This window comes from Cervus canadensis, chromosome 30 (assembly GCF_019320065.1).
Source record: "Cervus canadensis isolate Bull #8, Minnesota chromosome 30, ASM1932006v1, whole genome shotgun sequence".
Lineage (NCBI taxonomy): Eukaryota > Metazoa > Chordata > Mammalia > Artiodactyla > Cervidae > Cervus > Cervus canadensis.
The window spans coordinates 23,769,359-23,791,810 of record NC_057415.1 but is presented as its reverse complement, the minus strand read 5'-3'; the positions used below and the strand labels follow the sequence as shown (position 1 = coordinate 23,791,810).

The window sequence follows — 22,452 nt, the reverse complement described above, 5'->3', positions numbered from 1 at the left end:
AATGAGAAAGAAGAGGAGAAACAACTGAAAGAAGCTCTCTGAGCTGTATGGGGAGCTCTCTGAGGAGGCCAGATTTGGCAATGTGTACAAAATGAAGGAGCGCTAACGGAGACCAATATAAGGCAGGGAATCTCTCTCTTTTGTTTTCTTTCCATTTTATTAATTTTTTAAAAATTGGAGTATAATTGCATTACAATGTTGTGTTATTTTCTGCTGTGCAACAGTGTGAATCCGTCACATGTGTGTAGATATATAGATATGTATATCTCCCCTTCCTCTTGAGCCTCCCCGTCCCCCACCCATCCCACCCCTCTAGGTCATTACAGAGCACCCAGCTATACAGATATATAGCAACTTCCTGCTAGCTAGCAGTTTTGCACATCATAGTGTATATAATATGTCAATGCCACCCTCTCAGTTTGTCCCACCCTCTGCTTCCCCCCACCCACCATGTCTCTATACCTGTGTCTTTCTAGTCCTGCCCTGGAAATAGGTACAATTATTTTACATTTCATATATATGTGGTAATATATGCTATTTGTTTTTCAGGCGATCTCTTTAATAGTGTGTTCTGATATCTAAAATCCAAAGTAAATGGTGGTTAAAAAAATGCTACAATTAGATTTGATGTAACAAGACAGAATGATGATTGTGATACTGATGGATGGTACTGAGGAAGCTGAATTATTTAATATTTATTTGTTTTCTCGGTCTAGAGAAAAGATCTTTAGATTGAAAAAGTGAGAGTGGCATTGATCCCAAATGTAGTGTGGGATTGAAGAAAGAATAAAGTTGCTTTAAATGAGTTTAAATATGCTTTACAAGAGAAATCACATCCAGGACACTGAGAAACTTGCAAATAAGTGTTAAGAAATCACTGAGAGTAAAAGAGAAACAGGAAGGTTAGATATGGGCAAACATTATTTCCAAATTTCAAAAAATGAAGTCAACAGACTTAAAAGTATTGCTAATGATGATGATTGAATTTTATAGTTACCTGGGGGATGACTGTAGAATATTACAGGGCAACTTTCTTTGCTTTTAGAAGAGGAAGCCCTGATCACCCTGAGCCAGATGGGTTCATTAAGGATGAGTCAGGTTATCTTAGGCTGATCTTACTTCATTCTTTAATGGAGTTACTGGATTGGCATAGGAGGGAGGGATATGAGTTATTTATGATCTGTCTAGGCTACATCCAGGAATCTGTCAAAAGTTGACCTTAAGAAATCTGAAGGACAAGACAGAAATGTGTACTGAATGATAGGTATATAGAATATTGGATGAACTAAATGAGCTTATTAATGAGTCAGTAGTAATATTAATGGAAAAATCCAGGTGTGTGCATTTCTCATTCTTGTGTCAATGGGTTAGAAGTCAGCCGTACCAAATCTGTAAATGATGAATGTGAACTTTGAAGGGATAGCATACACACAGAAACAAAAAAAATCTGAATCTGTTGCAGGCAGGGGGACCCCTTCCAGGGCCCAAGAGTAGATTCTTGTCTAACACTCGGAAATGAGTTGTCTGAGGAGACACACATGCTGACAAAGCAAGAGACGTTATTGGGAAAGGGTTCCCGGGAGGAGAGCAGTAGGTAAGGAAACCCAGGAGAACTGCTGTGCCACGTGGCTCACAGTCCAGGGTTTTATGGTGACGGGATTAGTTTCTGGGTTGTCTTTGGCCAGTCATTCTGACTCAAGGTCTTTCCTGGTGGTGCATGCATTGGCCAAGATGGATGCCAGTGAGGATTCTGGGAGGTTGTGAGACACATGGTATCTCCTTTTGACCTTTCCCAAATTCTTCCAGTTGGCGGTGGTTTGTTAGTTCCACGTTCCTTACTAGGACCTCCTGTCATAAAATAACTCGTGTAAATGGTTACTATGGTGCCTGGCCAGGGTGGGTGGTTTCAGTCAGTCTGCTTCCTCTAACAAAGCCAGAAAGTCCTCAGTGGTCTGAAATGAGAGACGGAATTTAACTCCAAGAAATTTCATAGAAACAGAAAACAGGACCTAATTTTGACCTAATACTTGGGTCAAAAATAATCTATTGCTCAAATATTGGGTGGTGGATATGAGAAGGGCATAAATGTAACTTAACAGAATTGCAAGACTTAGAAAAAGAAGCCTTTCCTCTTGTAGCTGTTAGCTAATTTGTCTTTCTTGAAAACACTTCTCCATTATTTTTCCTCTTTCTGCATCCTGAACCTCTCCATCTTCACCACTTCTAAGGACATCTTAAACATTAAAAACACAGACCAAAAAAACAAAACTCCCTTCATTGTATTACTGCCTTTCGCTACCATCCAATCTTTCTACTTTTCTACAGTGCAGGGCTGCTGAGGGGTTAACTTCATCTGCTCCAGCCACTCTCCTCAAGTTGGCCTCATTTGAATCATCAATGACTTCCTAATTAAAAAACTCATTCAACACTTTTCAGTCCTAACCTTATAGGACTGGTGTAATCGTACCCCTCTGCAGCATTTGAAATTCCCGGTCAGTTTTTTATTCTTGATTTTCTCTCTTTCCTAGGTTTCCTTCCTTTTGTGGTGATTTTCCTGGTCTCAAAGTTCCATTTCAAGTCTCTTTTGTCACTGCTTTTCAAGCACACATCTCATTCTACCAGTGACTCTGTACTTTCTCCTCATTGTTTCAGGTGGTAGGGTCTTACGTACTCCCAGAGTTTCAACTGCCTCTTCCATGCTGAGATCTTTTATTTCTTGCACACCCTTTTCTTGAGCTCTGGACTTTAGTTTCTTCTCAACTTCTCTAATGGTTTCTTTTACCACCTATACTTTGACTATTCACAGAAACTCTAACCCAGATCTCTCTCTTGAATTCTAAACCTTTATTTCTATATCCATACTCAATACCTTTGCCTAGATGTTTCCTAGGCATCTTACACTCAGTTTTCCATATGGATCACAACTCTTCTCCCTCCACCTCCTGAAACCTCTTCTTGCAGTATTTCCTTCTCTGAAAAATCATACCACCCCTCATACAAGCCAGAAAATGAAGCACTGCACCTGAATCTTCCTTCTTTTTCTTTCCTCCTCCACGTTTAGGCAGACTCCAAGTCTGGTCAGTTATATTCCCTTAATACCACACTGCCACTGCAGCACTTTTTCTCAAACTCAATTCTACTGATTTCCTTTTCTAGAGAATAATAATCCCAACTCTTTACCATGTCACCCAAGCTCTTGATGAGCTGAAATGCTCTCCCCTACCTTTTCAATCCCATCTCATAGTTTTTCCTGCAAGTAACCATCCATCTCTACTAAAAGTAAGATTACCTATGTATATCTTGCTTCTGTTGTACTTTTGTGCCTATTCATATGTTTTTCTTTTTACTTTGATTGTTTTCTACCTTTTTTTTTTCCTGATGAAATTCTTTAAGGCAAAATTCCTTGTTTCCTGTAGGAGGCATTTGAAACTTTCTCTTTTGTATTCTCTTAGAGCCTCACCTATAGTGTAAAACAGAGCAGCAATTACTTGTTTTGCATGACAATCTTTACCACTAAACTGTGAGTTTCTCAAGGAAGTGACTAAGTTCTATTTACCTACAGTTCCCGGTATGTAGTGAACACTTAACTCATGTTATGGGATAGATTACAGAGTCATCTCTACAAATTTGTTCTTCCCGGGATCTCTTAACAATTCTAGAATTTATAGGCAGTTTATACTGTCAAAATGTTGTGTCAGACTCTTTGAAACCCTAGGGACTATGTAGCCCACCAGGCTCCTCTGTTCATGGGATTCTCCAGGCAAGAGAATGGGTTGCCATTTCTTTTCCAGGGCATCTTCCAACCCAGGGATCAAACCCATGTCTCCTGCGTTGGCAGGCAGGTTCTTTACCGCTGACCCAGCAGAGGAGCCCGATAAGGCACTGGCAGTGCTGCTTTTCTCTGGGCTGATCAGTGCGTATTTAGAATATTTTGCTCTGATGTGATGCTGCACTTGCATCAAGGCAGCTATAGACTAAAAAACTTTAAAAGAAGCACAATAAGGAATCTAACACCTTGTCAAAGGGGCAATGATTGAAGAAATGGGAACTGTGAAGCACCACAGAAAGAAAACAGTACCTATTACAATAGTAAGCAATTGAGAGCAAGAAATTTTTTTTTAAAAAATTGAAGTATAATTGGCATTTGACATTAGTTTTAGGTGAATAAATAACGATTCAATATTTGTATACACTGAAACGATCACATCTTCCACTACATGTAGTTAGAAAATTTTTTTCTTGTGAAAAGGACTTCTAAGATTTACTCCTTTAGCAACTTGCAAATATGCAGTACAGAATTGTTAATGGTAGTCTCCATGTTGTACATTACATCCCCAGGACTTATTTATTTTGCAGCTGAAGTTTGTGCTTATTGACCCTCTCCACCCGTTTTTGCCCACCCCAACCCCCTCAAGCCATTCCTTCTCTAACTAAACAACTATGGCAGATTAACCGTTAACAGCAGACTCTTTGCTGCTTTTCTCACTAAGAAATGGAGCTGAATTATCCTGCTCTTGAAGGTAGTTTTCCTTGACCAACAGAATGAGAAGGTGACACAGATTTATTTAATATAAGTTTAATGTGACATGAGAGCCTTCATAAGGAAATGAAGACCCAAAGAAACAGCCTTGAGTATTGTATGCTAGGGCTTGGTGAGCTGCACAACTGGAGAGGAATCTGACAGGTTAAGAAGTATGAGGTGATTGCCGGAAACTGGGAGAAACTGAGCAAGACCTGTTAAGATTCTTCTCAGCTGCCCTTGTCTTCAGAGAAGAAGGATGCTCTTTTTCTCTGGGTGTAGGAAGAGCACCTGTCACGTGAGTGTTTCTTGGCCTGTTTCAGGGAAGAAGCGTGATGAAGGGGAGGTCAGTCAGGTCAGAAGCAGCCTTGCAGCGTCTACCTGGGTCTGTCTCAGTGTTTCTTCCTGTAATGCTTCCACTCCCAAATCAAGAAGCCCAAGGCACATAAAAAGGCCACACGAAGGTGCTGGTGGAGCCTGCACAGAGCTGAGCTCTCTGTTGTACACAAGATAACGCATAAATGTCAATCACATCTCCCAATCCATCCCACCCTCTCCCGCCCTGCAAGTAAGTTCAAAGTTCCTCAGTACCATTTTTCTAGATTCCATGTCTATGTGTTAATATATGATACTTTTCTTGCTTGTTTTATAATTAAATAAAAGATGGCAATACCCTTCATGATTGGCTTCCTAGACAGCAAAATTAAGGCTGCAAATAAAAGGGAGTTATACAGAGAGCACTAGCAATCTTGATTTTGCGTCTGCCCGAAGAGAAGGGCCTGAACTTAATGGGATGACAGACTTCTTACAAAGGTCCAATTGGTCTTGTGAGACATTTGCTGCTTAAAAAGCCTCAGTCTAAGTTCACTGATTTCTCAGCCTTGTTGGAAACCCTCATCTAACGCTGCTTGCTTAAGAATACATGGACTGAGCAGGGAGGTCTAACAATTTCCAGGCATTTGTGAAGGTAGCCTTGAGACTGGATCTTCTTGGAAACATTCAAATCACACTAACACAGAAGTTGAATTGGTCTCTTGCTTCCTGTACTAAGTTCAAAGATGACCTTTTTTTTTTTTTTTTGACCTAGGATTTGAGACTTTATTTTGATAGTAAGAGGATCCTTTAAAGAGCTGAAAATAAAGATGTGATCAGATTAAAGTTCTGGAAAGATTTCTGTGCTGTATGGAGCCTGGAAAAAGATTGTTGACCATATCACAGAGAGTAAAGAAGACCATTTTAAAAGTGTAATGTGGTAACCATGAGGGGTGTGTATGAGAGAGAGCGAGGAAGTAACAATTAGTACCTAATTTGAAAATAGGAATTTTATACTCTTCTGGCATACATGCTTGCTCAGTTGTGTCTGATTTGAGACCCCATGGACCATAGCCCTCCAGTGTCCCACGTTCATGGAAGTTTTTAGGCTTGAATACTGGAGTTGGTTGTCATTTCCTTCCAGGGGACCTTCCCAAACCAGGGATTGAACCCACGGCGCTTGTGTCTCTTGCTCTGGCAGGCAGATTCTTAACCACTGTGCCACCTGGGCATCCTGTCCTAAATCCTTGCCCCTTTGACCTCACATTTATAGAAACATTTGCCTTTTCTCTAACATCTGACATCACTCTTCCTGAGGAAGAGAAGAATGCCAGAAGAAGGGCATAATCTTTCTGTTCAAATATTGAAGAAGAATTAGAGTTGTTACTGCAAAGGAAGGGAAGAAATTGCCCAATATTTTGAAAGCTGAAAAGTTTTTCCATGAACTTTCTGCCAGAATTGTTCAAAGATGCAACAGGTTGTTTTGACAGGTAGTGTGTTCTCCATCACTAGGGAAAACCAAGCAATTATTTTATGGAGATGACATTAGAAGGGATTCCTGTAAATCTGGAGCATTAGGTATTAAAGTCTGTTTATGCCTGAATTCTATAAATACTGAAGACACAGGAAGACAAATAGGAAGGTATTCAGAAGGACTTTTCCCATTAAATATAAACATAATGTAACATGAATTACACTACTATAATCAAATGTTAGTTCTGGTTCACATTTTATCAGGTATAAAGCTCTGCTGATACCTTTAAAATTGTTTTTCTAATACAGCCAGCCAAGCATGAAATAACTTGTAGCTGCTTTAGTAAAGACTAATAGAGGAAATTACACTAGTGACAGGCTAATAAAGCAGACACAGGTGGTCCAAGAAGCACTGGTCCTTTTCAGACAAGGCCGGTGAAGTATGCTTGTTTTAAGTGAGGGGGTTCTGTTCTCATTGTGCATAGAAAGGTTTTGGGAAACTTATCAGTAGGGGGCATTGGTGTTCTATCAGCAGAAGTACTTGACTCAGAGATTAAGTGCTCTTGGTAATGCTGAGCATTTTAAAATGATCACAAATCAAAGCAGATAGAGAAACTATTTTTCTTAGAAAAATCCACAGAAATGTCATCTGTTTCAAATGAAACTTAATGAAATAAAAGCACAGCATGTACATATTTGGTTTTTCTAAGATAAAGATGCTGGAGGCCTTAAATTTTTTTTTTTTGTGAAAAAACTGTCACAGCAGCTGCAGATTCAGCATTTCCAAAGTCCTGGGAATTGGGAAGACAGCTGAATTGACATCATGGTGAACTAGCATCACTAATGCTTACAGCTCTCAGTTAGCTGTAATGAGTGAAATGAAACAGTTCTTTCTGTGTTAGAAACTACTCTGATGCAACAAATACTTGTCTGTTTTGCTCTCTCCCCTTTTATTGGCACAGGCAAAGGCACGTAATTATGAAAGGAATTGGGGGGAAAGGAAAATATTTAGATTTGAAATGCACAGTAGATGAGATAAAGAGCCGCCTTTCTTCACACTAACACATTCACAAGCCCCATGTTTGGTCATGAATAGAGAGATTATTAAACACCAATAAAAATAAATGCAATTTTTGCACATTTACCATGACATAATGCTAGGTGGCATATATAATTACTTATGAATTATTATAGTTTCTAGAAATTTCTTATATCCCATTTTTCTGGATCCTCTATCCTCAAAATACTTTTAGCGTTATATCTTAGAATTCTGGGACTTAAAATGTGAGACAAAGGAAGGATACATTAAAACATACCTGTGCATACCTATGGTTTTCTCTGTTTCAGTTCTATTTGAAGCATAAGAAACCTGCCTAATTCCCACCTGCCCTTAATGCTCATTTGTATTTTCACCTTCATTCAACCCCCTCTAGGTATATCCCAGACACAGACTAGGTACTCCTCTATAAAACTCACCTTGGCCCCCGAGGCCATCCTCTGAACTCCTGGAACATGCCTTTCTAGTCGGACATATTTTTCTCAATTTAATAAACCCTTATAGCATATCTTTCTGATGCTGCCTATAATAACTGAAAGGAAAACAGCACAACTCTAAAACAGAGTGATGTTTTTGCTTCACTTTGTTTTTGAATCACCAGCTTCTTTGTGTTTAGTGGTAAATAGCACCTGTTTTAGCCATCCAAGTGTTCTGAATTGATTAAGACAGTGAGAAGGTGTCAGAGATGGAGGGTCCTTTGTTACTTCTAAAGGCTGAGTTCGAGGATGTGGCTTAATTGGAGCCACTAATGCTGAGCCATAGACTTAGATGGACTTAACCTACTCAGTCACAGATAGCTAGAAAACCTCAGTCCTTCCCCACCAAGAAAGAAGAGACTAGAACACACATTTCTTGTGGTATCTGGCTCCCACAGGGAAGGAAGGAGAAAGTAGCTGAGCCATGCATGCCCAGGTCATCTTCTAAACTCAATAATGGTGAAACTTCCACCCCAGGGCAGGGGTACCCCAATGGGGAGGAGGGGCCAGACTTTATACCCTTACAGATAGCTCTCCACACAGAAGGAAATACCAGGAGGGGGAAATGTGCTTCTGAGAGCATAAATCATCTCAGTTTATTCTTGTTGGGCAGGATGAATTGGATTTTACAATAATGAAATTTATGATAAGTAAGAGAACTCGGCATCTATACCCTTTTTCTTTAAACAGTCCACATTTCATCACCCTGATGAATACATCCTGGTTTTCTTCTGGAATGGCTTGACGAGAGACATGCTATGTCTGGATTTTTCCTTTACTGAACCTTTTAAGGCATTTAATTTCCAGAGATAACTGGATCCTTTCCAGGGGAGGGAGGGGAGAAGTACATTCGCATCTGTAATGATCTCTGACAGCGTGACACGGAGCACTGATTTTTTACAGCAGTAGCCAAAATTACAGTAATTAGAGAAAATATCCACATCTTTATAAACAGAGTGTTAACTGATTCAAAAGGAACTTAATGAGAACTTACAAGAGGAAGCGCACGTTTGCTGCTCAGTATTAAACATTAATTAGCGTCAGAAGGCAATAGTCAAGTTGCCTCTCCACTTCAGCCGCTTGGCAAGGCACAGAAATTGGAGAGGTTTTAGAATCTGCTGATTTTGCTGGCTGAGACCCTCCAACTAGTCTCTAATTTTAGTCAGGTTTGATACTGAATTTTACTTCCTGTTAAAGATGATGGTAAAGTCTTACTGCAGAAACTGAGAGATGAAAACTTTCAAGTGCATGGCATTTTAGATTTAGGCATCTTATTTTTAAAAAGTATTTTTAAATGCTCTTTATTATTAAGATAAGTAAGTGAAGCCATATATGAAAGAGAGTATGATCCCAACTATGAAATAAAATATGCATAGAAAATTCTAGGACATACATCACATTATTAGCAGTGGGTTGCTTTGAATGATTGACCAATGAATGTTTTTTTTCCTTTTTTTCTGTATTTTATATACTTTGCTTTTATAAATGGAAAAGAAATATTTAAATTACTTAAAATATGATTATTCTCATACAGTTAAATCAGTTCCCCAATATGGGCTATAAGATCCAATAAGCTACACAGGAGAATTAGCTTTTTTCCCCTAAGATCCTGGGACTGGCAAATTTGATGCATTGGAAAATAACAAACACAGATAACAATTGATTCTTACACTGTACTTTTTTTTGACTGAATGACTGCAGATACACTTTGTTTTCATTTCAATACAAAATTATGCTTAAGAATCAATATGTAATTGTGGCTTTGATCCAATATCAAACCACTGACCCAATAACAAATAAGCCAAACTCTTGGAAGCAGATCTAATCATTTTTTCATTCTGAGTTAAGAACTGACTAATTTTGTCAGGCAAATCATGGAAATGACCTATTTGTTACATGAATCTCCTCAGAGGCTGCAGTTCAAAACAGTTTATATTGATTCCTAGGTAAATAATATAGTGACTTTGGGGGAGGGATCCATTGGCATATGATTTTTTCAGCTCACTTATTTAGTACTTCTCCCCTGCAAATGTCCATTAACTTCCTTCTACCTCTACCCTGAATTTACTATTTTACTCTTCTAGAGGATGACATGCCTGTTTTCTGGCTAGCATTTATGATTAACTTAATTGGTTCTTCTTTTAAATAATTTCATATCCTAAATATTATCACATCATCAATAGTCACACTGGAATTTATTAATACTGTTAATTTCAACCCCTGTCCAGTTTCTCTTCTTTTGTGTTTAAATTCATTGACTAAATAGGCTTTATTTTCCCTTTCTACTTCCTTATTCTCTATCCTCTCCATTCAATTCTCAGTTTTATATACTTATTCTGTATGTTACTTGTTTTGTGTACTTATTCTTTCTTTGGAACAGTATTTTTTCTCATTTTTTACTTTTTGAAAACTGTTTTTTATACTGCATTTGTAAGCATATTGTCAATCAGACCTCTAACTCAAATATGACATCCACTTAGGAAAGGATTAGAACCTAGCTCCTTGTTTTCAAAATCCAGAGTTCACATGACTGCCCCTCACTGTGTGGGATTGACCTGACTGATTGGTGTATTTTAGGCCTGGACGAGGGTCCTACAGTGGGTATGAGGGAAAGAGAATTAGCAATATGATTTTTTCATCACGTACCTTGTTTTGCCTGTACTCTTCAGTAGGCTGGGAGCTCCTTGCGGGAGCGTGTGTGTGCGTGTGTATGCATTAGACTTTCTCATGGAACAGAGCAAAGTGCCCCAAACATGCTAAGTATCCCCTCGAGTCTGTTGACCTGACCTGAGCTGAGAGCAGAAGCGGCAGCAGAACTGAAAATCTAGAAACAGCCACAGCTTCTAAGTAACCCCGGGGCTCCTGTCTTCATCAGCCCAAATGAAGAACGCATGGGTTTGCGGTGTTTGTTTTTTGTTTTTTTTTTTATCTCAAAATTAAGTTATGTGTAGCCCGAGCTCAGTTCAGTTGCTCAGTCGTGTCCCACTCTTTGCGACCCCATAGACTGCAGCACGCCAGGCTTCCCTGTGTCCATCACCAACTCCAAGAACCTGCTCAAACTCATGTCCATCGCATTGGTGATGCCATCCAACCAGTTCATCCCCTTCCCCTCCTGTCTTCAGTCTTGCCCAGCATCAGGATCTTTTACAATGAGTCAGCTCTTCGCATCAGGTGGCTAAAGTATTGGAGCTTCAGCATCAGTCCTTCCAATGAACACCCAGGACTGATCTCCTTTAGGATGGACTGGTTGGATCTCCTTGCAGTCCAAGGGACTCTCAAGAGTCTTCTCCAACACCACAATTCAAAAGCATCAATTCTTCGGCACTCAGCTTTCTTCACAGCCCAACTCTCACATCCATACATGACCACTGGAAAAACCATAGCCTTGACTAGACGGACCTTTGCTAGCAAAGTAATCTCTCTGCTTTTTAATATCCTGTCTAGGTTTGTCATAGATTTTCTTCCAAGGAACAAGCATCTTTTAATTTCATGGCTGCAGTCACCATCTGCAGTGTGTTAAAATAATCTCATCTCTCTTTTTTTTAAAAGTCTGTTAATATCTGATTTTGAGCCACCATCACCCTGGGCCACAGGAAACTTATTTGTAACTACTAGAACTATGGTGTTGGAGAAGACTCTTGAGAGTCCCTTGGACAGCAAGGAGATCCAACCAGTCCATCCTAAAGGAGATCAGTCCTGAGTGTTCATGGGAAGGGCTGAAGCTGAAACTCCAATACTTTGGTCACCTCATGCGAAGAGATGACTCATTGGAAAAGACCCTGATGCTTCGAGGGATTGGGGGCAGGAGGAGAAGGGGACAACAGAGGATGAGATGGCTGGATGGCATCACCAACTTGATGGCCATGAATTTGAGTAAACTCCAGGAGTTGGTGATGGACAGGGAGGTCTGGCGTGCTGCGATTCATGGGGTCGCAAAGAGTCGGACACGACTGAGCGACTGAACTGAACTGAGGACTCCCCTATTGGATCTTAGTGTATCAGATAAGCCTCTGGGGTGGGTGACAGTCTATACTGGGTAGCCCTGAAGCCCACAGTATCCAGCTCATATAGTTCCTTTAGGCCCTGGGGCTCTGCTGCTTCTGTGTCACCGTTAGGGCACAGGCATCTTTGCTGGGGCTTGGAGCTCCAAGGTCCAGCCTCCTGTGTACCCACGTGGTCCTCACCTGTGAGGTCTTGCAAACTCACAGAAGTCCTGCTATGCAGCAAGACATTTGTCCCTAGCTAGTTTAAAGACCCACCCATTCTGTTTCTCTTTTCCAGTCTCGGGGAATTTTCTTCCTCGTCGTCTATCTCTGCTGGCCCTCAAAGACCTCCCTTCTTCCCAGTCCCTCCAGGTCTTCTAGCATAATCACTGTAAGGAATACAAGCTCTGATAAAAGATAAGAGCCAGTAAGTTTAAGTAGCTTCAGCTCTTTCCCCCCGGCATATGCCCCTGTGATTAACAAAGTACATGGAGTCCCTGGCTACCTGTGTGGTATTGGAACAGAATGGGGTGAGGGGGTTTGTGTGTGTACATGAGAGGAAGGAGAAAACATCTCAGTTCACTGTTCTACCACCTCAGCAACATGTTTCCAAGAAGTTTACTTTCAGAAAAAGCTACCATCTTACCTGCCCCGAGGACAAACGTATAAGTCATCAGGTCAGAGAGTAAACTTGGGAAATGAGATTGTAAGAGAGGAAAAGCCTCTCTGGTCCTGGAGGGAGAGTAGGAGCCATGGAGCTGGGTCTCACTTCTCTCACTAAACTTCCTGTGTGACTCTGGCCAACTGACTTTCTTTCTCTGGGTCTCAGTTTCCCCAGTTGCAAAAATAAGTGATCTTGAGGGGTTGATCCAAAAGGCCCTCCAGGCTCCAAGATTTGCATCTGGTGTAGTGTAACTGGAATGGATCTATCATTTTCATAAAAGCACCTTAATCCATTGTGTATAATATTTGGCACTCTTAAATTCTATTGTTTGGCTAGACCGGTACAGGGGACAGTGAGGGAGCCATGGGGTGCAGGAAGCTTCCAAAGGTGACTGCCGCATGTGAGCAAGCATGGACTGTGAGAACTCATGTCAAAAGCATCTCACTCCCATTGGCTGCTGCAAGCCCTTCTGTTACTGTCCACTTCTAGTATCTTCACCACACGCTCTCTCTCTAGTTTGAGGTGCACAGGCAAATTTTGCAATGGGGATGAGAGGTTCTGGAAACCTAGGAGTTGATGGGTGAATGCTTGTATGGTCGAGGGCTAGCTCTTGCTTTGGGGTGGGTTGTGTGGGACCAGAACGAGCCCATCAGCCCAGCACAGCCAAGTGAGGCATGGCCCTTGTGAAATCCGTCTACAAGGCCTTCTATTTTCGGAAAACTACCGTGTGAGCACTGATAATATTTCACTTCACAAATGGCCCGTAAGAAACATTAAAGATGTCATGTGCTCGAAAGGAAATGACTTAATGATTCTTTTCACTTAAGGAAGAATTGCTGGTAAAATTCATTCCCCAAATGACTCCAAAAGACAGATTATTGAACTGGTACAAATTCAGGCCCCACATGCTAACATAGTCTTTTACATCCACAGATCTACTCCATGGTGTCTATAAATGCCCACCCTAGGCTGTCCACAGGCCCTTGGATAGAGCCCACTGTACATTCCCCCCCCCCCCCAAGTAAAACTGCCACCACTTTACCCTCTTTATACAGAAGAAATAAAACCTTCCCCCAAAGACTCAATGACAGAGGCCTGGGGCTTCCCACATAGCTCAATGGGTAAAGAATATGCCTGCAATGCAGGAGACAGAGGCCTAAACATTAGTAACTTTGGGTTCAGTGAGAAAGGAAAATGCTTGTCATCAAAATGGAAGCTTCTAATTATGTTTCCCTCCATCAATGATAATGAATGCTTAAAATTCAATAGCACATTGTATATCTTTTTGGATATGGCCCTGGAATTCTATTTTCCTAGCAGAATATTTTTAACCCTTGTTAGTGTATAACCATCAACAATAGCAAAGACATTTTACCACCTGATTTGTACAGAAAATTTTTGCAGAATCTTTCTCCTTTGTCCAGTTTCTTACATTTTTCAATTGTCAGAGGCTAAAAGCACAATAGCAACTTTTTATCATACCTCAAAATAGCTCTCCTAAGGAGGTGAGAGGCTTTGTTATTCGATCCTTATAAGACCAGGGGAGATTTAGGCCAAGATATCAACCTGCAGGTTCCCACACATTAATAGGAACAGGAGAGGAATTTGGAGAGGGGTATCATGTAAGTTGTTGAAAAAAACGTAAAAATACCAACTAAAACCTGACTGGCTGTTTTCTCCAATGATGAAGTACTGGTTTGGTTATATACATTTAGGTATTATATGTATATGTTTCAGACATTCATACATAATTTTCTTTAAATGGACAGAACTAAACTGGGTGTTTCACTTTACATCCAATCAAATTTAGAACTGTCATGTCATTTCTCAGAATAGCTGAAATTACCTCAAAATATAGCAAAAGTTTCTCACTCTCTCTTAAATGCATTTTCCAATACTTGTAGGTGGGAGGTCAGGTGGAAAATAGATTTTATCTGCCGCCCCACTAGTCGGGATGTGCTCAGTCATGTCTGACTCTTTGTGGCCCACCAGGCTCCTCTGTCCATGGGGATTCTCCAGGCAAGAGTACTGGAGTGGGTTGCCATGCCCTCCTTCAGGGGATCTTCCCAACCCAGGGATCGACAATCCAAAGGCTTAAGGCCCTGATGCTTTACTTAGAACTCACTAGAGATTCTTGTTGGGGGCAGGTGAATTAGTAAAAGGATTGAATAATTGAGGAGGGAGGTGTCTCAGAACAAGATGGACGGGCTTCACGAAAGTTCTGGAAATTCTGTTTTCTGGATGTCATGCCCAGCACTATTATATACCAAGCAACTGGTTCCCATGCAAATTCAGGGGGCACTTGCCCCCAGTAGCTGGCATCCTCTAGAGCAAGGGTCACCAACCCCTGGGCCATGGACCGGTACTGGTCTGTGACCTGTTAGAAACTGGGCTGCATAGCAGGAAGTGAGCAGTGGGCAAACCAGTAAAGCTTCATCTGCCATTCCCCATCGCTCCCATTATCACCTGAATCATCCCCCCGCCCCCCAATCCCTCTGTCTGTGGAAAAATTGTCTTCTATGAAACCAGCCCCTGGTGCCAAAAAAGGTTGGGGACCACGGCTCTAGAGTGTTGACTTCCATATTGTCTTAGGAGCTGTCATTCTGAGCATAACTCAGGCATTTCAGAGGCAGAGATAGGTGTTTCTATCTAGGACTACGGCTTGTGAACCTTTTGTAGTGAAATATTCGCAGATACAATCTCACATAGAGCTCCAATAGTAGAAGCAGGTGCAGGGGAGGTGCCAGGGAGAAGGGGTGGGGGGTGCATACACAGGCATCCCCCGGTCTCTTTTGTGGCTTTTGTGACCCTCTCTCAGGCCTAGTTCTCTGCAGAACCCAATCCGAGGACTTCTGCTCTAGGCTGTCTGCACAACAAGCCAGATCGCACACAGTTGACTGTCATCTCGACACAGAACAGAGAAAACTAGCTATTTGCTTTTGTGTCGTCCTGCCATATATCATGGATCATGGGCAAAGGAATGATTTAACTCACAACCTGTCCAAAGTTTACCTGGGTTTAGGATGACAGGTGGAGACTGAGGTGCGTAGAGGGTGTGTCTCATTTTTGATGTGCCTAAAGGTGATATTCTTGCCAGAGCTGAAAGAAATCCACGTAATACCTACCCTATGAGGTGAAGAATACACCCAAGTGTTATGGCTATGTTAGCTTTTCAAGATAACCCAGGAATGAGCAAATGCTCTTCCTGTTTGTTCTATTCCAGATGCAGAATTTGAATTTCAGCAAAGCCTATGTGTATTGCTGCACCATCTTTCTCTAGCAGGAATTCCTTTAGGGCCCACCAACCTGGAGGCAGAGCCGAGACCCCCTGTGATGGGACTGGCGTGCACACTGCCCGCTCACCTTCGTTGTCAAATGCTGCTTTTGATTCCCACTGTTGCCACAGGGCTGCCCCAGCCACCACTTACTTCTCTGGGGACTCGGTGTCACTGCCTAAAGGACTCTTGCCCTAACTTCTTCACCATTCCTGCAGATGCTCTCATTATTACACGTTGGTGATGATTTCTAGGTACTGTGTGGGCCCCTGGGATGACTAAGGCTCTTCTCATTACACAAGGGTTTTATCTTTCCTGCTTTCTCATTTTTCCTCTTCCATTCATTCATTCCTGGGGAAAAGGGGAAATGCTCTATATTTACTCATATGTAAATAACGTTGAGCATATTTCTTGACGTACAATAGATTTTAAGTAAATACATATTCATTGATTTTCTGGGGGGCTCACTTTGGCTGATGCAAAGCACAGGCTTTGGAATGAGACATGTCAGTGAATGTGTGTTCGGCCTCTTACGGAGATGTGCTTGGGGCAAGCTGCTTCACCTTCCAGAGTTTCCACTTCCTGATCTTTGAAGTGGGATAATAAAACCCACCTCGTAGATGGTTGTAGGAAGACATGATATGAACATGGCATTTGGTTGGTACACAGGAGGTGCTCAAACACAGCCCCTTTCCTTTGCTTAAGGAATGAACTGCTAACCTACTTGCAGTGACAACAATCTGGCCCTAGAGTCCCCATGATTGAGAGAGGTTTTGATTGAATGATAGGGACTGGCTGGGAGCCCTCTCTAAGAAACAGTGGGCTGTCCACACACCTGGCATTGGCCTTGGCTGAGACCTGCTTTGTGGGTGTTGGTTCACCACAGTATCTACCTAGGCACTTGTTAAGAGTTTTCAGCAATACCAGGTAAAGGAAACACGTCTATAGTAAAAGTTCTGTGATAAAATTGGCTGGGGAGGTCTTCGGATGGCAGGGGGCAATGTGGGGGGGTTGCTGGGGAGATGACTTGTGAAATAATGAGAACTACTAAGTGCAGCAGACAGATTAACAGAATTGGTCTAAAAACATATTTGGTCCCCCCTAGCATCCATTCCCCCATCTTCTGGAATTATATTCCTAACTTTCCTTGAGGAATCACTGCTTCCCAATTTTAGATCTATAAGTTAAAGGGGATTGACCCCAGAACTAGTCCAGAGTAAGCCTTGAAGAGCTAAAGCAAATTATATAGCCAATCCTCTGGCTGAATTGAGGGGTTCAGGGATGGGCATATGACTCGATGAAGAGCCAAATATTTTCTAGGGCTTAAGAGAAAAATAAATCAACTCTCTCGCTCGTGGGACTGCCGCCTTCTTTTTAGATGGTGTAAAATGAAGCTGTGAAGCCTGACCCACCACCATGAAGAGGGAGCCTTAATCTGCTGGCCCAAAGTGTAAAACCTGAGAGTGGAACTTGCATTAAGAAAAGCAGCTGAAACATGAAGGGAAAATAGTGTTTGAAACCCTGGATCAAGTCTTACCTGAGGTCGGTATTATATCTGGATTTTTCCATTATGTGAATCAACCAGTTTGAAATCTATAATGTAAAACTTCAACTGAGAGACCAATATGCTTGGGGAAAGGAAAACCCTGTGAATCTAATTACCCTCAAATATAAATTATTTTCCATTTAACTAGAAGGCAGAATTGTAAGAAAATTATTTGTTCTAAAAGATATTTGGCACTTTAATAATGTAATATCAGCTAAACTAATGTAGCTCTTTTTTTTTTTTTTTTTTGTTACTATACTGCTCCATGTATTATGTGTATATTGTGATGAACCAAAGGTCTGTGTCCCTCCCAAATTCATATGTTGAAATCCTAACTCCCAATAAGATAGTATTCAGAGGTGGGGCCTTTGGGAGGTGATCAGCTCATATGAATGGGATTAGTGCCCTTATAAAAGCTCTCTTGCTCCTTTTGCCATGTGAGGACACAGGGAAAATACAAGTTATCTATGAACCAGCAAGATAACACTCTGGTTTGCAATGTTAAATAGTAGAAAAAAAGGTTAGAGTTCGAGTTAGACTTATGTTCAAATCCAGATATTACCACTTATGAACTGTGTAATGTTTGGCAAAGAGAACCTCAATTCCCTCACCTGAAAAATGGGTTTAATAATAATTCCCTCATAAATTATAGGTGATGAATAATGATACTTAAATCATTGTGCTCATTTAAAGGGCATTTTTACATAAAAGTGATCAGGAGGTCATACAAAATGACCGAGCAGAAGAGTGGTTCTTAAGTAGGAGTGATTTCACACACACATGCACACAGAGACACCCTGCCCAGGGAACATTTAGCAAAGTCTATAAAGCATTTCTGGTTGTTATAAGTGGATGGGAGCTACAACTGGTGTTTAGTAGGTAGAGACCAGGGATGCTGCTAAACATGTCACAATTCACAGCACAGACCCTGCAACAAAGAGCCACCCAGTCCTAAATATCACAAGTGCCAAGGTTAAGAAACTCAGTTGTAGAAGATAAGTCTACTGATGTCAGGGGAGGGCTCAAAGAGGGCCTGAATTTCCATTATTTCTGCCACAACACTTTGGTAAAATGAGGGAGGGGAAAAAGAAGGAGCACATAAGACAGTAGCACCAGGAGGGAAAACAGAGGGACTCCCTGCCCCTGTTCCAAGGCTGCGGCAGTTCTACCTGTGACGGATGGATTTCAGAGTGAACGAGGGAGCTGAAGGCCATGCAGAGGTTATGGAGCACCGGGGAGTACAAACTGGGGGCCCAGCTGGGGTTCATGACGGTGCCACAGTAAGAAGACAAATGTCCCTGTGGGCAGGGCCATGGCAAAGTTCTAGACCGGAGCACTCCCTGCATCTCCAAGTGTTGTGAGGTGAAGCATAGTCAACATGCTGAGAACTCAGAGCTGGGAGGAATAGGGCATCTTACTTTCATCAACTGGCTACTGACCTTCTGTAGGTTATATATTAGTTTAAACTCCTTAAACATATTCTTTTGCATTACATGCTATTTGTGTGCACACGCTGAGGGTGTTTGCAAATTCTGGCTTGGTGGGGAAAACAGAACACTGTCTAGTTCAGTCTAACAGATATTCCCAGGTGTAAAAGGGAAAAAAGGTAGGATAGTCTTATAAACCATAACCTGGCCTTCTGTGGCAATGAAAATCATCATATGGTTGAAGAATAAGCCCAGATTTACTGTGTTAAATGCTTTTCTCACGAGCCTTCTTGGAACCAAACGACTAGAGTGAATTTCGTGTTGAGTCAGCCCCCCAAGACTATTGAGCTACATACAAGGTGTCCCCACCTCTCACTGTGGATGAGTGGGTTTCCAGACAAGGGCATGGGCCAGGAGTGAACGACAAAGATTCCTGGCAGTAATGTGATGGTGTGACTTCTCTTCCTCTCTCACCTTAGCGGAGAAGCTGGGTAGAGGAGCCTGTTCATGACAAGACTGGTTTAATAATTACCCCTTCGCCTGCTCCTCTGCTGCCTTAATCAGCTGTCCTAAAGGACAGAAAGATGTGTGTGAGTTTGCCTGTGTGCGTATCTACTGGCAGCTTTAATTATCGCCCCTCATTACCCTTCCCTGTGCTCATTCTAATCGTCTTTGTGACTTTGCTTAGCAACTTATGTAAGACATTTCAGCAATTCTTTTCTCTTTTCTATTGGTGAAATATTCAAAATAGTCTTTTTATTGTCCCTGCTTTAGTTGTTTTAGTTTGCTACCTACTGAGATTGCTGTAGTCTTAATCATTACATTTTAAAAGACAGCTGTTAGAAGTTTCTCTAACGGCACAAATAACATCATAACAACTGAACTAAAAAGGAAATGAACTTTTAATTTCCCATGCTTTGCTAATAATAATAATAGCTAACATTTGAAAGCATCCCATGTGCAAAGCACTGTGCCATACCATATCTATCTTTTAAGTCACAACATCCTCATGATATAGACAGTATAATGTTATCACATCTGTTTTGAAGAAAAGGAAATTGAGTCTCAGAAGTTTAGTAACTTGTTCACAGTCATGCTAAATGGGGCCCTGCCGAACACCACAGGCCCAGGACTCCAGCAGTGTACTAGAACTCAAAGACTGTTTTCTGGTTTCTTTCTCATTGACTCCTTCCAGAATTTTTCATTAGCCATTCATAATTTTTGCCTTACTGCAAACACAGCATTGATTGATTGTTCTTTTCATATAGCAGAATACTAAAAACTTCGCAAGTTGCTGTCTCAACTTTACAAGCTGGATCATCTTTATTGAGAGTATGTATACAATTTCAAAAAATCAGTAGAATCATACTTTATTTAAGCATACTTCCATTGTAGATATTTATATTGTTATCAGTTTCCCTCTTTTAGTAATAAATCTCTAGCGAATATCTTCATGCACGCAATATTCTCTAATTTTGACCTGTTTCTTGGGATAAATTCTTAGGAGTGAAGGTACTGAGTCAAAAGCTAGGTGCCTTTTTATAATTCTTAAAATTCTTTAAACATAGTCTTCAAAGTTTGAGTTATGCTCCTGTGACTGTTTTCTGAGGCTACCAGGTTTACTATGATTTCATTGGTATGGAAATTAATCATTAAGTTTGTATTAATTCAACAGTTGTTAATAATTATTTCTTTGAAAATGTCAGAACTGGGACATTCATTTATGGTTCTTTTTCTTTGTTTCTATATACTTTCTATAGAATTTGTTGCTTAGTCACTTGGTCATGTCCAACTCTCTTGTGACATACAAGGGTAAACAATGTTTATGGGCTAAACCTGGCCCACTGGCTGTTTTTGTAAATAAAGTTTTATTCAAGCATGACCACACTCATTCACGTATAGTCTATAGTGGCTTTTATGCTACAACCACAGAGTTCAGTAGTTTCAACAGAAAACATGTGGCCTGCAAACAGAAGTGGCTACATAATTTGAAGGGTAAGAAAATGAAAACAATTTTTTAACAAGGAGCTCCACACTAAGAATTTCAAGATGTCAATGACAGAGCATTAACTCAAGTGAAGGTCACATGCCCATGAAGTTGGCTCTCCCCACAAAGTCTGAAACATTTACTATCTAGCCCTTTGCTGCCCTCTGATATACCCATTAATCTTAAATCTCTTATAATGGGCTTAAATGTTTATCCCTGTCTGTAATTTTGTTTTTTTAAATTATGCCATTTGTGTCAAAACATTGATGTTTGTTTTTATGATAGAATTTTTAGTTTCCTTCAACAATCACTGCCCCAGAGATCAGATACATGGGTTTAGTCTATTTTCTATTAGCTCCTTTTAATGATATGATTCCTTTGTTTAATTCTACTCACAATGTTAACTTTAATGTATAATATGAAACTTGATTGTGCAAATCTATTTTAAAAACTATTATGCATTGCCTATTGATGCCTACCTTTTCATAACCTTCTTATATATAATTAGAGAGTTTTTGAACTCTCAAATCTGCTTCATTAATTTCTGATTTTTTTTCTTTAGCTCAGTGGTCCTCAACTAGGAATGATTTTGACCCCCAAGAGACATCTGTCAGTATCCAGAGGTGTTTTTGGTTATCACAACTGAAGAAGGTGCTACTCACCTAATGAGTAGAGAGGCCAGTGGTGCTGCTAAAAACCATCTTACAATTTCAGGACAGCCCCCAAACAAAGAATTACCTGGCCCAAATGTCAGTGTAGTTGAGAAACCCTACTTTAGCTTTCAGCCAGTGAAGGACAGGAACGCCTGGTGTGCCGCAATCTGTGGGGTCGCCAAGAGTTGCACATGGCTTAGCCACTGAACAGCAACTTCAGCTTTGTACCGTATTTACCGATGCTTTATAGCAATGGCAACCCACTCCAGTACTCTTGCCTGGAAAATTCCATGGACAGAGGAGCCTTGTAGGCTACAGTCCTTGGGGTTGCAAAGAGTCGGACACGACTGAGCAACTTCACGTCACTTCACAGCAACATGCAGCCAGTCACCTGCTCATTTACGCTTCTTTTAAAAGTATAAATTGGTCTTCTGAATGCTTATTTTTACAAATAAATTTTACAATAGCCTCTGCCAAGGAAAAAGAAAATTCTTTTCAGACTTTGGCCAGAATTGCGCTAGTGCTACAAATTAACTTACATTCTCAGTCAGTCTTCTATTATAGCTCCTGTTTAGAAATAAGTCTTTACTAAGTAAAAGTTCCAGCCAAATTTTCTGGTTTTCTTACTTTGTTACGAACATCTCTGAGGTTTATTCCTAAGTATTTTACAAGTTTCTTGCTCTGAAATGGGACCTCTTTGTTATCAAATAGCTATATCTGGATACTATTTTTTATCTCAAGCAACTTTACTAAAACTCAGAATTTGAGTACAATTTGTCTGGCTACTTTCAGTTTTCAACCCATGAAGAAGTATAATTTGTAGATTTTTTCCAATGTTTATCTTATTTTTGTTTGGTTCATACAGCATAGGCTTGGACTTCCAAACTAATTTTCAAAAAGAATGTTGATAGAATTAAAAATAAATATTTAAAATTTTTAAAATATTTAAAATTTGAAATGAAGATCTGTAAGTTTTTCACCATTTTAAAGCATACATACACATATGCTTTTATACATATACATAGTAAGTATATGTATATATCTGTGTGGGTGTGCACATATATACACACATACACATAC

General features: G+C 40.6%; 1 protein-coding gene and 1 long non-coding RNA gene across 4 annotated transcripts in view; one reads left to right on the top strand and one right to left on the bottom strand.

The window, feature by feature from the left end:
* The window catches only part of PLPPR1 (phospholipid phosphatase related 1), a 558,611-nt gene that overhangs the window by 77,865 nt on the left and 458,294 nt on the right, over positions 1-22,452 (bottom strand). The gene's annotated exons all lie outside the window — the stretch shown is intronic.
* The window catches only part of LOC122431996, a 164,370-nt gene that overhangs the window by 82,871 nt on the left and 59,047 nt on the right, over positions 1-22,452 (top strand). For both annotated transcript variants that reach the window (XR_006266688.1, XR_006266687.1), the window contains exon 2: positions 17,138-17,301. This is a non-coding gene — a long non-coding RNA (uncharacterized LOC122431996). The remainder of the gene's footprint in view (positions 1-17,137; positions 17,302-22,452) is intronic.